Raw genomic sequence first — 14716 nt, 5'->3', positions numbered from 1 at the left:
GTTCAGTAAGCCCTCCCTAACAGGGTGAATTTCACTCTAAGAAGCTTTGGAAGTCAATGTGCTGTACAATGGCTGCAGATAAACAGCCATTGATTTGTTACAATCCAGAGTTTTAACTGGGATGATATTTTTGGTCCAAAATACCTCCTACAAACTAAGCTAAACCTTCAAATTTGGAGCCCGTGTATGTTTTGGTTCTTCCGTCGCAAAAGGTCTTAATATCAATGCTCTGGAGATTTTCAATGTTCTTATTAATGAATAGATGACTGATGCTAAAGACACGGTAGTTACTTCTGAAATTATGATGTGCAGGAGGAAGACTTCCTTTTTCCCTCCACTGTCTGTCTCTCTTTTCTCTTTCTGTATCAAATGTACTAAGTGGCTACTCATCTGTTTTGAACAAGAACTATAGCCTCCAAACAAGCAGAAGTAAATGCTTGATTTGGACAGTTATGCTGAAGAGGTCTGAGACAACCTGACAACTCACTGTTTCCCCCACTATTTGTGTGCAGTTTTCACTGAATATACAGATATGCATATAGCATGGCACACAGCATCAGCCTCTAATGCAGGGGTGGGCAAACTTTTTGGCCCAAAGGCCACATCTGGGTGTGGAAATTGAATGGCGGGCCATGAATGCTCATGAAATTGGGGACTGGGTTGCAGGAGGCGGTGAGGGCTCTGGCTGGGAGTGCGGGCTCTGGAGTGGGGCCAGAAATGGGGAGTTCAGGGTGTGGGAGGGAGCTCTGGACTGGGGCAGAGGTTGGGGTGTGTGTGCGGGAGGGCTCCAGCTGGGGGTGCAAGCTCTGGGGTGGGGCTGGGGATGAGGGGTTGGAGCTGCAGGAGGGTGCTCCAGGCTGGGACCATGGGGTTTGGAGGGCGGAAGAGGGATCAGGGCTGGGGCAGAGGGTTGGGGCATGGGAGGGGGTCAGGGTGCAGGCTCCAGCTGGTGCTTCCCTCAAGCAGCTTCCGGAAACAGCAGCATGTCCCCTCTGCGGCTCCTATTCGGAAGCGTGGCCAGGTGCCTCTGCATTCTGCCCAGTCCGCAAGTGCCACCCCTGCAGCTCCCATTGGCCACAGTTCCTGGCCAATGGGGGCAGTGCTTGGGGCGGGGGCAGCATGCGGAACCCCTTGGCTGCCCCTACGCGTTGGAGCCAGAGGGGAGACATGCTGCTGCGGGGAGAGGGATAGCTCAGTGGTTTTGAGCATTGGTCCCCTAAACCCACGGTTGTGAGTTCAATCCTTGAGGGGGCCACTTAGGGATCTGGGGCAAAATCAGTACTTGGTCCTGCTAGTGAAGGCAGGGGGCTGGACTCGATGACCTTTCAAGGTCCCTTCCAGTTCTAGGAGATAGGATATCTCCATTAATTCCAGGAGCCATGTGGAGCCCAGCGGGAGCTCGAGGGCTGGATTAAAACTTCTGAAGGGCTGGATGCAGTCCCCGGGCCATAGTTTGCCCACCACTGCTCTAATGTGATCCCAATCAGCTGTGGAGGGTGCTTCCTCTACAGGGAGCTCACTGATGAGGACTCCTTTGTATTAGAAGACATCATCGGAAAAGAAGGAAAGGAAGATCCCAATATCAAATTTATTCAGAGCTTATTGAGGCTCATGTTTAGTTCTGTACAAAGCTTGGGGGTCAAGTCTGGGGCAATTAGTTTTGGAAACACAAGGCTATGCCCTAGCTTCTGTGTTTCTTAACATGAGGAAATGCAAAGTTTTATTTCTGTAAAATTATTATCCTTTATTTGAAGAGGAGCAGTATTATTAAAACCAATAGGCCCTAATTATTTCAAGATTTGGGATACAGATAATTATTCTGAATGACCTTTCAAACACTGATAATCTTACATGTTCCATCAAGGGCTTTCTCAAACCTTTATGGAGTCATTTGTGTAAACATATTGACTATCAGATCCGAGTTCTTACCTGAAGAGATGAACCATGTTTAAGGTTAGCAATGAGACAGGACAGGGCATGCATTGTTGTCCTACAATTGCACGTTTTGAGTATGAGGCATGAGGTCAAAGGCCAACTGTCTTTAATTATCTAAGAAATACAATTGCAGGACACCAATGCACACCCCAGAATGCTTTATTGGGATCAGAAAATGGGTTTGTGTTATTTTGGAGGTGTGGGGGGGAAAGAGAAGAAGATTGATAAAGATACACAAATTATTTCAGAATCTATATTCTGACAAGTTTGTTGCACTTGTGTAGTTGCTGTACCATAATCACACAGCTATAATAACTCACTGTTAACTAATCAGGTTACCCAGTTTCCAAATAACATTTTACGTTTGTTTTTTCTCTAACTCCTGAGTACAGCACATTAAAGGAATTGTAAATGAACTTCATTATAAGATAGGGTAAAACAAGACACTTAGCCTGACAAAGGCCTAAACAACTGAAACACTGGCAACCAGGCAGCTTGCAAAAAAACATTGGTTCTTTGATCTTTGTTACACAGAAATAAACATGAAGGTCCATGTGCCTTTTCTATGATATGAAGAAGTTTATTTTTTACTCCACTTTGCCTTGGAGTTGTGGAGACCCTTAAATACACGCCATTTGGAAATATGACTGTTTACTTTGCGTTACCCCTGTAAATTAAAATCACAAATAAAAACATCAAGAGGAAAATTGATTAGAATAGAATAAGTACACTAACCCTCAAATGAAAAGGGCTGGGAGGGAAAAAGTGTGCTAAAGACTTTGACCTCATTCTATAGTTTTTGATTCATCATTTCTAAATGGTCATAGCTTAGATGTTCTAGTTATTTTCAATTACTATTTTTAGACAGAAAACAAACCCCAGTTTCTTCAAACCCTATTTTATGGAACGTGTCTTTGAGTCATTGGAAAAGTCATTCTATCATGTCTAGAAACAATTTTTATTCAGAGCACATGTCTGGAAAGAAAATAAACAACGATTAGTTCTTACTATAGTTCTTCATATCAAACCAGTTTAAACCAATATAATTAGTCCTTCAATTTAAAAAAACAAAAATGTAAAGATGTGAGATTACAAGTATGAGTTGCCAAGTGTTATTTTGCCTTAACTACTTTTTCTACACTTGCGCCATCTATTACAAGATATGGGTTTCAAGTGACTAAATTCAGCAGCAAGCTTGCGAGGTTGAAGAGCTTTCCATTCAGTGTTTAATATAGAATTTTTAAATTAGTGCACCAGTAAAACAAATGATTAAAGCACTATGTTAGCGGCAGTAAGCACATTTGGGATGATCTGAGTGACTTACTTTAGTTTTACACTTGTGGAAAGGGGTCGGTGGGGAGAGCATTCTCAGTGGAGGACTGAGGGCTACAGAACTTGTTACCACCAGCGATTAAGCAGAGCTGGAGTCGGGTGTAACCTGTACCCTGAGAGTGGCAAGAGGTGCCTATTAAAGAAGACATTTCCCAAATAGCTCTCCCCTCACTCCCTTTGTAAATTCTACATTGCAGTCATTTTGTCTTACTTAAAAGTTATTTACCAAAGAATGTTTTGTGATTTAAAAATAAAGATGGGGGCCAGATCATCAGCTGATATAAATTGTCTTGGCTCCCTTAACATCAATAGAACTACACTGACTTACACCACCTGAGGGTCTGGTGCAAAAATTATAAAATATCATTAAAATATTATTACCTTTTAAGCAAAAAATAGTTTAGGTAAACAATTTAACAAAGTTTCTGTCAAAGAAATTCAGGTTGTCAACTTGGTCCATAACAAAATGAGCAGTTAATCTCAGTATACCAGAAAAAAAGGAAAAAAAAATCTATCTGAAACATTGTTTTCTCACCCATTTCTAGGAAAATGTATTTGCTAACTTGGTATGGCTGTCATGTCTGATCTGAAATGCAGAATTTTTGTATTATTGTTTGCCATCTTTAGGGAAGTTATTCTCAGAAAGCTAAAGTAAAAGGCAGGTCTTGTATTTAGCTCTGAAGGTGGTAAGAGATGTGGTCAAGGGCTGATGGACCACTGCCAAGTATGATCCTGTGCCCTGATACTGCAGATCAGCATCTTAGGATAAAATACACAGAGTACTGTACCAGAAAATCACACAGCTGTTGAGGCAGGCCATGATCGTAGGCTGTTCCTAAGATAACTGATCAAGATCATGGGTGAAATCCCTGGCCCCTTTGAAATCAATAGAACTCATGAATTTAAATTATATTAGGTACCTGCCAGAGGTGTATATGGAGCACTGGGGTTATGTTAGTTAGAAGACTGCCTGCCTGCCACATGTTGTGCCATATGGAACTTTTCATGGTGTTTTCCCTTTCAATTCCAGATACAACATTGAGTGAAATTTAGAAATTCACTAACTTGTGTTTTTAATGTCACAACCACTAAACAATACAAATTAGAGAGGCAAGACACCTCATGAAAGTGATCTAATTTGGAGCTTTAAAAAAAATTAAAGAATATCATATATATATGTATATAGAATACTGCCATTAGCTTATTCAGCTGGAATTTTATAATGAACATAATTATAGGTAAGTTGTGGAAAGCTCTAAACAATAAAAAAATTCTTCAGCAATGTAATTAATTATATTTTATCTCTTGTCTAATGTTGGCCATGCATTTCTCTTACTAAAATGTGGAACACAAAAGATTTGTAGGTGTTGAGTTTTACTGTAGAGGGTGCTATTGTTAATGACAACCACGCTGAGAATGAAGTATAAAATATAGAGAAAATTATAGTGTATAAAAGAAGAAAAAAGGCAGAACTATTTATATGTGCCCTTTTTCTTAATAAACATGGCTCAACTGTTTTTTGTCTGAAGAGTGCTTACGATTTTTTCTAAATGAAGGCTTGTTTTTATGGTCTGTACTAATAGTATGCTTTATGTCCTGCATTGATACTGTACTTTATGCACTGTTGTAATGTGCTAAAAGATTTGTTCATCACTAAGAGTCCAGTTACTCTGATTAATCTGGAATTCTTGTTACCAGATAACTTACTCTCACAGATTTGTTGTTGTATGATACTTTGTCAAGTGGATTTTTTTTAAAAGAAGTTTTTTTTTTTTTAAATTAAGACACATGGCACAGCAGATCTTCCTGGTATACTATGAATGAATGAAAAATTTACTTCTTTATCTTAAGTGTTTTGCTTTTTAATGTCTAATTTTGGGTTTTTTACTTTCTGTCATTTGTAACATTGATGCAGAAGCTTAACAATAGGTTTGTTTGTGTGTTTCCATGTTGGTTTTATCCTTTTCAGAAAGTACAGTTTTTATTCTTTGTTTCTTATGGCAGCCCAGACAAAAAAGGTATACTTCATTACTTTGTTTCTATAGCACCCATTATGTTAATACTGTATCTCTCAGAATAGGATTTATTTGTGAAAGCATAGCATAAAATATTGCACAGTAGTTCTTATAAAGAGATACATTTAAAAACAAAATCTCAGACAGGACAGTAGGCTGCTTATTTGTTTGTTTTAAACAAAATTTTAAAGGACATTCCTCTCCAGTTTTTAAAGCGCTTGAAATTTTGCTCTGAAATTGAGCAGTCTCTCTCCAATTCTCTGTTTGATTTTATTTTGCTCTTTTTGTCTTAATACTTTATAAATAACAAAATTTGACTTAGATTAATACAAATTGTAAAGGTTCTCTTATAAAATGTGAAAAGTCATTGCAGATTTCTGCACTTTTCCAACATGAAATAAATAAAATTAGGAACTGATCTTTAATCATCTCGGAAGAGGAAGACCGCCATGAAATCTAAAAAAGTACAGTAGGGTAATTTGGTGATAATAATAAAACAAAGTATATAGCAATATCCTTATACATTCTTATTAGTTGTAGTGTTGTCTTCCTTAATCAATTCAAGATGCCTTTAGGCTCCTTATTCATTCCATCTCACTATTTGCCTAGCTACCCTCATCTGCATTCAGATTTTCAATGTCTTGAACAGCAGTCATTTTCAGCAAATTTGTTTTTAGAGAAAGGTTTATCCCCTGTTGGGAAAGAACTATGATTAAACTCCTTTAACAAAAAAAGTACAGCTTCTTACTCCAAAATCATTATCTCCTTCTGAGAGAGCCATCTATTCAGGAACAGACAGATTCAGCACTCCCTCTCCCTCAATATCCTTCCAGACAAAGTCCCTGTTTGTAATTTCTTTCCTGGGTCATCAACAACTTCAGTAATTGCCTACTGTATGCTCAGTAATCCTCATAGAATTTCTCCAACATCTCCGGTACAATGTTCTTCCTCTTAAAATCTGCATCTCACATATTCTCCTCAGCAGAGATGAAATTTATGGTCAAACATCTGGGCCCCTTGAAGGCAAAACTTCAGTGGCATCAGGATTTTATCCTGGATCTTCATCTTCCCCTTGTTTTTCCAGCAAACTTGGTTCCTGTCTTTTCTGGCTTCTTACAAATAATAAGATCTCAGTAATAGCTCAAACTGCTAGCTCCACATCCTATTCACTCTTGCACAATATTAGTCAGACAAATTTTAAATCTCTGTATTTTCTAGGTAGTTTTTCTACAGAAAACCAACTCTAGAAGAAAACATAAAATCATCACTGATAAAGTTTACAGATGACACAAAAATTGGGGGAGTGGTAAATAATGAAGCGGACAGGTCAATGATAGCGAGATATCTAGAGTGCTTGGTAAACTGGCTGCCAGCAAACAGTATGCATTTTCATACAGCTAAATGTAAATGTATACATCTGGGAACAAAGAATATAGGCCATACATACAGGATGGGGGACTATATCTGGGAAAGCAGTGTCTCTGAAAAATATTTTGGGGTGTTAGGGAACTCATATTCAGCTGATTATTCACTATGTGACACTGTGACCAAAAGAGTTAATATGACCCTGAAATGCATAAACAGGGAAATCTCAAGTAGGAGTAGAGAGGTTATTATACCTCTGTATTTGGCACTGGTACAATCACTGTGTCCAGTTCTGGTGGCCACAATTCAAGAAGGGTGTTGATAAATTGGAGAGGGTTCAGAGAAGAGCCACGGGAACGATTAAAGGATTAGAAAATATGCCTGATAGTGTCAAGGAGCTCAGTCTACTTAGTTTAACAAAGAGAATGTTAAGGGGTGAATTGATAACAGTCTGTAAGTATCTACACGGGGAACAAATATTTAATAATGGACTCTTCAGTCTAGCAGAGAAAGGTAGAACACAATTCCACAATTCAATGGCTGGAAGTTGAATCAAGACAAATTCAGACTGGAAATAAGGCAGACATTTTTAATGGTGAGAGTAATTAACCATTGGAACAATTTACCAAAGGTTGTAGTGGATTCTCTATCACTGACAATTTTAAAATCAAGATTGGATGTTTTCTAAAATATGTGCTCTAGGAATTATTTTGAGGAAGTCTGATGGCCTGTACTACACAGATCAGACTAGATGATCACAATGGTTGCTTCTGGCCTTAGAATCTATGAATCTAGGACTGTCTAACCATTCCCTTTCCATTCTGGTCTCTGTGGTCTTTACAGCCTTGTTTATTTCATATGCTGTTGTGATGAGTGTTCCACTCAAATGAGCTCTTCTAGCATCAAAATTACATCAGTCTTCCCCTTCCCCTTCTCAACTACTAAAACAAAAATTCAACACAGTTTAGTTATGGAACTTCATACAAATAAGTTCTCTCTTTTTCTTGTTCTGCTCCTATGGTTCCTAGAGACCTGTCAAGCCAGCCCTTGCTATAGTATGCTATAGCCTGATTTTCAGAGGCACTGTATGGTTGAAGGCCCTCAAGTAGACAAAGTCTGAGGATATTTAGGTGCACCCATCTTCCCTAGCTTTCCGCACTCTCTGATGATAACCTAGAATGAAGAACTAGGTATCTTTGTACCCTAACTTTTCTCTCTGAACTGAGATAGAAACAGTAGTTTCATTGGGCCTGATCTTCACAATCATTCAAACAAAACTCCCTTGAAATCAATGGGAGTTTTTCCTGAGATGGACGTTAAAATATGGATTTTATAATGTTGTATTTGTGCTACTCATTAATATTTCCTACAAATCTTCCTCTATTTCATTGCAATGTAAATGGGTAACCCCTTCAGTAACTTTTATATGACATTATGTACTTGCAATTTACTTTAATTCTTGCTTAAGAGAAGCAAGTGCATCACTTCCAAAAGGAGGCTCATAGTCTACTATTTCATTCTGGTGTATCTGTTTGAAAAGTGAGATCTCTTAATTTTTTTTCTCCTTTTATTTTAAAATCCCACAGCATGTTCCCATTTCCTAACTTTGCTAATGACAAAGGTTCAGTTATTTCTGGGTAGTAGTCTACCATTTGCAAGTTTAAATAATACTTTGGAATGTGCTGTTTTCACAGCTCACACTGTAGTTCACTCATATATTCCCATATTTAGTTAGATAATGGAATTTATAATCTCATTGAAATAGACTTTTTAGAGATCCTGCAGAGCCTTTTCTATCTGCTTATCTTAAATTCTGCATTGCTGATGCACTATCTTCAGAACATGCAACATGTTGCTTGATATAGGGGTTGGAAGAAAAAAATCAGAGAAAAAGAGCACATCCTGTACAGCTGAGCAGCTGTTTTACTTCTTGCTTTTTTGTCATTTTCATGTTTTGTCTTAATTTTCTCTGTACTACTGCAGTCATGTTGTCAGGAAAATGCAGTTGAAACTCTGAGGAAAGCAAATATATGGCCTGCACTATTTGCAGGTATTATCAACTTGGGTTAACCAAACCCACATGTGTATTACCTTGGATGGTACTCAAAGATATCTAGGCAGGCTAGATATTTCTCTGTATCAACCAAGGAGCAAAATGTTATGAGGATGGCAATAATATAGACAGGTAAGAGTGAGGCTAACTATTACATAACATACAAATCTTAAGAGATGTTTGTTCAGTATCAGCTATGAAAACAATATGATACAGTATGTTCTATAAAGAGTCAATTTTATGCATAAACTAGGCAAGTTTAATGTAGAGTTCTGAAAAGATGTACTACGAAATATAAATCTAAAATTCAATGTGTACCACACACACAAGTATCAATTTTATTCAATATTATTCTAGGAGTGACCAATAGTGGGATTATTGCCAGAGTCTCAGTTCTCTAAAACATTTGCAAATATCTCAGAGTATTTTGCTTTATTTTTTTTCTGTGCGGTCAGCAGCTAAACACTGTGACATATTAATGATTGATTGCAGACCTGGGATAAAATCCTGTCCCCACTGACGTCCGTGGAAGTTTTCCTATAAACTTCAGTGGGGCCAGAATTTCACTGCTAGATTTGTGGCAGTGAAACAAACACGATTCTATACTTTATTTTAATCAAAAAGCTTACAGGGGTATGATACTATTTTTTTGGACAGACTGTAGGGCTCTTGTTTTTCTTTTGCTGGCATTTTTATACCTGTTGGAGGGGTATGTAATAAAGTCAAAGTACTGTAGAGCAGATGTTTTCCTATGTGGATTTAATTCTATAATACTTACTACAGTAGATCATCCTAAATAAAGAATTGTAAATTACACATTTTTCATAAACTAGTAATATGATCTCTATGTCACAAATATGAAAACAGCATGTAATTTATATAGTCATGATGTCAGTAGTATATTATTTAAGTTCTTAATGGGAGACGAGGCTTAACAATACAGGAACAGTTTTACTATGTTTTCTTTTAAACGGAAAACAACTTTAAATGTTAGGCTGCCATTATTTCTTTTTCATATTGTCAGAATTACTCTTTTAATTTGTTTTAAGCAAAATAAAACTGAATATTGCATAGCAATTTTGAGTGAAATCTGGTCCCACTGAAATCAATGGCAAAACTCCAATTTACTTCAATGGTGCCAGAGCTTTGCCCTTATGCCTCTGATGTTTTGTCATTTTACATTGCAATTGCATGTTGCATGTTGACTCTTGAAATGTCCTCCTTCAGAGCACTGACTTACACTAAAGAATAAGGGAGAAATTCAACCCTCCCTGTGCAAAGCCCAACAAAACAGACTGTACAGAGAACTGGTGTAGAGGTTGTAAACCCACCACTTCTAGACTATGGGGGGACAGCATTACACTCCCTTTGCAGCTCCAGGCTGTGGGATAAAAAATTAATCCTAGTCTGACACACCAGGATGCAATCCAGACTAGTGAGGGGGTATGTCATCCCGGCCCTGTAACTTTGTGTACCTTACAAAGCCTTGCTTCAGTAGCTCCCACCTGAGCCACTCACCAACAGCCTTCCAGCATACAAGCCACACTCTGAGTATCTGTGTGTAACTGCAACCTGCCAGCCACACTTCGATTACACTCTGGCTTTTACCAGCCTTGGTTATTTTTGCAGGTTGACCTCAACGCGCTCCCAGTCCCGGATTTTTACCCCAAAATGTATGTTTTGTATTGCCCAGCCCTCTCCTGGATAGTAAAAATATATTCAGTCTGTTATTCCTTTAAGGTTCTCAAACTATGGAGGAGGCCTCCCAAGGGAGGCGCAGGAATATGGCAAGGGAGATGCGAGCTGCATGCTTTTTTATTTTTAAGATCTCTGGCTATCAGCCCCGGGTGGATGGGCTCATGCAGCACACCTGGGAGACACGGACAAAGGGGACAGCTGGAGTCCCACCGCCCCGGGGCTGACAGCCGGAGCCACACCACCTGAGCTTGGGCTTTGCTTCCCCCCCCCACCTTCCTTCAGTCCCTCACCGGTAAGCAGCCTGGGCTTGGGTTCTCCTTCCCCCTCCCTCAATCTTTCACCGGGAGGCAGCCTAGGCTCAGGCTCTCCTTCCCTCACCCCAATCCCTTCCCTGGAGGTAGCGGGGCTCTGGCTGTCAGTCCTCGGGTGGCAGCAGCAGTGGAGAAGTAAGGGTGGCAAGAGGGCACTAAATCTGCTGCAAAAAGTGATGGCAAATATCTCTTTTCACATTGCCACCCTTACTACTGTGCTGCTGCTGGTGCGGTGTTGCCTTCAAAGCTGTGTGCCACTGCTCTCCGCTCTGCTTTCAGAGCTGGGTGGCAGTGTATGTGACAGGTCTGTTTGACCAGTTTGATGTTATGTGAGTCTGAAGATGCTTTTCAACATCATACAGGGAGAAATTCATAACTTTACACATAATGGTGCTACAGACATTTTACCATGATATTACTAATCAGCAAGATAGGAGTTTTCAAATGATACCTCACAAGGCATACCTTGTACAAAGATTATTACAATAGCATGTAGGGTGCGAATACAGGGGTGCATTGCGTCACACCCAGCCTACCTGGACTTCTATACTGAAGCTCATGGCCCCTCAATCAGCATAAATCAATGACCCTTCCATCAACCATCCCTAGTCTGGTTTTATACAGTGCAGAATTCCTTTCCTGATGTGCAGTGGTCTTCTTGAAAGGCTACTCTACCCATGTTCCCACATACACAGTGCTTCTATGTATCAGGGGGTAGCCGTGTTAGTCTGTATCTACGAAAACAACAAGGAGTCTGGTGGCACCTTAAAGACTAACAGATTTATTTGGGCATAAGCTTTCGTGGGTAAAAACCTCACTTCATCTGAAGAAGTGAGGTTTTTACCCACAAAAGCTTATGCCCAAATAAATCTGTTAGTCTTTAAGGTGCCACCAGAGTGCTTCTATGGTGATTCTGTGGCATGAAAGGCCTTGTACGGGCCTTCAACAAGGAGTGGTTTTTACCCTAAAGGCATTTTAAAAAATATTTCTGACCTGGTTAGTTTGTAGAGGAGTTTGAGACAGAGTATGTGTGTGCAGATTTTCATGAAAAAAATCCCTCTAATCTCTTTTTGATACTTTCCCCCCAAAATGTAGGATTTTCTCACAAAATTTTGAGGCAATGGATTTTTTCTGTTGAATCATATGAAACAAACCATCTTCACACCACATTTTGGGAGGAAGAGGTTGGGAGAGAAAGTGTCAAACATTATATATATATATTCACAATAGTTTGTGATGTTTTTTGTTATGTTTTCCCAACCACCTATGACTTTTATGTGTAAAGTAGCAGCTAAATACAGCTGTGGTTCAGCTGCATTAAAAACTAGAGATGGGACAAGCTGAGGCGCATTTGAATTCATGGAACAATTTACACGTAAGGTTTCTCTTGCTCAGTTAATGACTTCCAAACTAGGCATGTAGATGCCAGAGCAACTGGTATGTTATAAGGACCTAAATAGAATGGGGGGCGGGGAGGAAATCTCCTTTCCCCCATTTAATTATTATCCTATCTTTAGAATTGCAAGGGCAATAAAATATACAAACATGCAATGGTGAACTCCGGGGCTGCACTGGCCAAGGACAGCAACTGTGAGTGGGGTACAGAGAAGGGATGGGCACGTTAAAGGGACTTTTGGGTAGCTGGACTTAAGACCCTGAGGGGAAAAGGACACTGCCCAAACATGCAGACTCCTACATTACCTAAAAAGCATGCATTAAACCAGTGTCTCCATGCATGTAACAGTAAACCAGTGCCTAATCACATCCAAACTGCAGCTAAGAGTATTTGTTAAACCAGCCTCACATTGCAAAAAAGCAATGTTGAGAAGTGAATTAAATGTATACGTATTTTAAAAAACTGGTCATACGGGAGCTCTTTTGGGGCAATAACAATGCATTTTTTATATTTGGCAAATGCCTAACACATCACGGGTGTTGCCAAAAACATAATATATAATAATAGACTCTAAATGTGCTGATAGGCATTCAAACGATCAGATATTTCAGACACTTCTCTCACCTATCTGAATTTCTTTGAACTCAGTTAAAACTGAAAAGTTTTTGGGGAGAATTTTTAATTTAATACTTGTTTCATGGGAGAGGGAAGCCATTTTTTCACAATTTATTTGTTTCAAAAACGGTGACTATCTCTGCATGTGATTAGTCCCATTGATTTTTGGGAATACTTGCATGCTTAAACTTAGGCATATGCTTAAGTGCCTTGAATTTTCCTTCTGTGGAGAGAATGAATTGTCTGCTATGCTCTTCCGCTCTCTTCTAGTGGCCTGAGAAAACATGTTAAAATGACTTCTGCTGGACACCTGGGACTGTTTCATTCAGTCAAGGATCCTCAGAAAACATTGAGCCATGTGATTAAATCCAACTGTCCCAATTGTCCCAAACAAACAAAAATCATTCTCAAAAAAGCCTCACATTAAAATAATACTAAATAAGAAGCCCTGAAGTCAGATTTTAAAAAATTGATAACAATTCCGTAAGCATAAAACTGATTGACCCTAATCTAACATTTCAAGACTGGTGATGATCAATAGTTCTTTAAAGGGATTCTGGAACCTATCAGTCACAACTAAAAACCTGCCAAGTTCTTGTCTAATACTCAGTATTAAATATATTTCAAATTACTCTGCTAATGAGTATTCATGCAGAGATGTCCTCTATTTACAATAAAATCAGGGGCAATAAAAATAAAAAATATGCACTTTAGTCACATATAAAGCAAACCTCTAGCTGTTAATAAAGCCATACTGCTGCTGCACACATGCATTTCACTCTCTTACACGTGTAAATTTAGCTCATGCTGATCTGGAGTTCCAAACTTTACCCTCAATAACTATTTCAATATTTTCTTTATATAAGAAAGCATGTATCGGTGGGCTACTAGAAACAAAACACACACAAAATATAACAACTGTAAGCAGAGTCTGAATGAGCTCTCCCCTGACATCTAGTGATTAGCTGTGGAAAAAGCCTTCAGGAGCTGATCTCGTTTGCATGGACACACTCACCCTGCTTAGGTGCTTAGCATGATGGGACTGCTTGCCCAAATGATCACTTGTGGTTGGTGTTAGATCCCCAGTCCCCTTGTTATTGGTGCAGGAGTAATAAAGGGTTGTTATCCTTGTTGTGTGAACCAAGGGCAGCAGAACTGTACCTGGCATACCCCAACGGAGAGACTCACCCTCAACTGAATGGCACTCGCTAGGCAGGGGACATGGGTTCCAAAGCCCAGTGAGTGGAGAGGGGGTAGTTGTATCTGGTGGTGTGGGTTCTGATAAAGTGTCTTTAGACTGTATTTGACTTGTTCTCTCTCAGTAGTATAATAAAAGTGCAAATTTAGATTCAATTGACCTATTAGATCTACTTTCTGATAGTGTCTCTGTTGCAAGAGACTACCCAGTGTGAACCAGTAGCGAGGCTTCCCCACTAATAGCTGAAATCACTGAAAACTGTGTTAAGTGGCTGGGCCCAGAAGAGATCTTTGTAAGGGGCCAGCAGAGTGGCTGGTGGAGAGGTGTGGCAAGCAGCTAGCAGGGTGCCTGGTGGAAAGGCATGGCAAGCTTGTGGAGAGGCATGACAAGTGGCCAGCAGGGAGGCTGGTGGAGAGGTCCAGAGAAGAGCCCTGCAGAGGTGTGGCAATTGGCCGTTGGAGCAATGAGTGAGTGCCTGAGCAGTGAAGTGTGTAAGGTGCCTCATTTACCCCTCCCCCCCACACAGGTTAGGTGGTGAACTCTGGGGCTGTACTGGCCAAGGACAGCAACTGTGAGTGGGGTACAGAGAAGGGATGGGACTTTTGGGTTGCTTGACTTAAGACCCTTAGCGGAAAAGGACACTGCCCAACTTACTTGGGGGTGGGTCTTTTGCTCATGGTTTATGAGCCCTAGTAGCAGGGTTTTCCCAAATGAATGCTGAGTTACTTCCCTTCTTTTATTAAAAGTTCTTGCTACACTCAGACTCTGTGCTTGTGAGAGGGGAAGTATTGCCTCTTA

The sequence above is a fragment of the Malaclemys terrapin genome, chromosome 2 (assembly GCF_027887155.1).
Source record: "Malaclemys terrapin pileata isolate rMalTer1 chromosome 2, rMalTer1.hap1, whole genome shotgun sequence".
Lineage (NCBI taxonomy): Eukaryota > Metazoa > Chordata > Testudines > Emydidae > Malaclemys > Malaclemys terrapin.
This window is presented reverse-complemented; position numbering follows the sequence as displayed.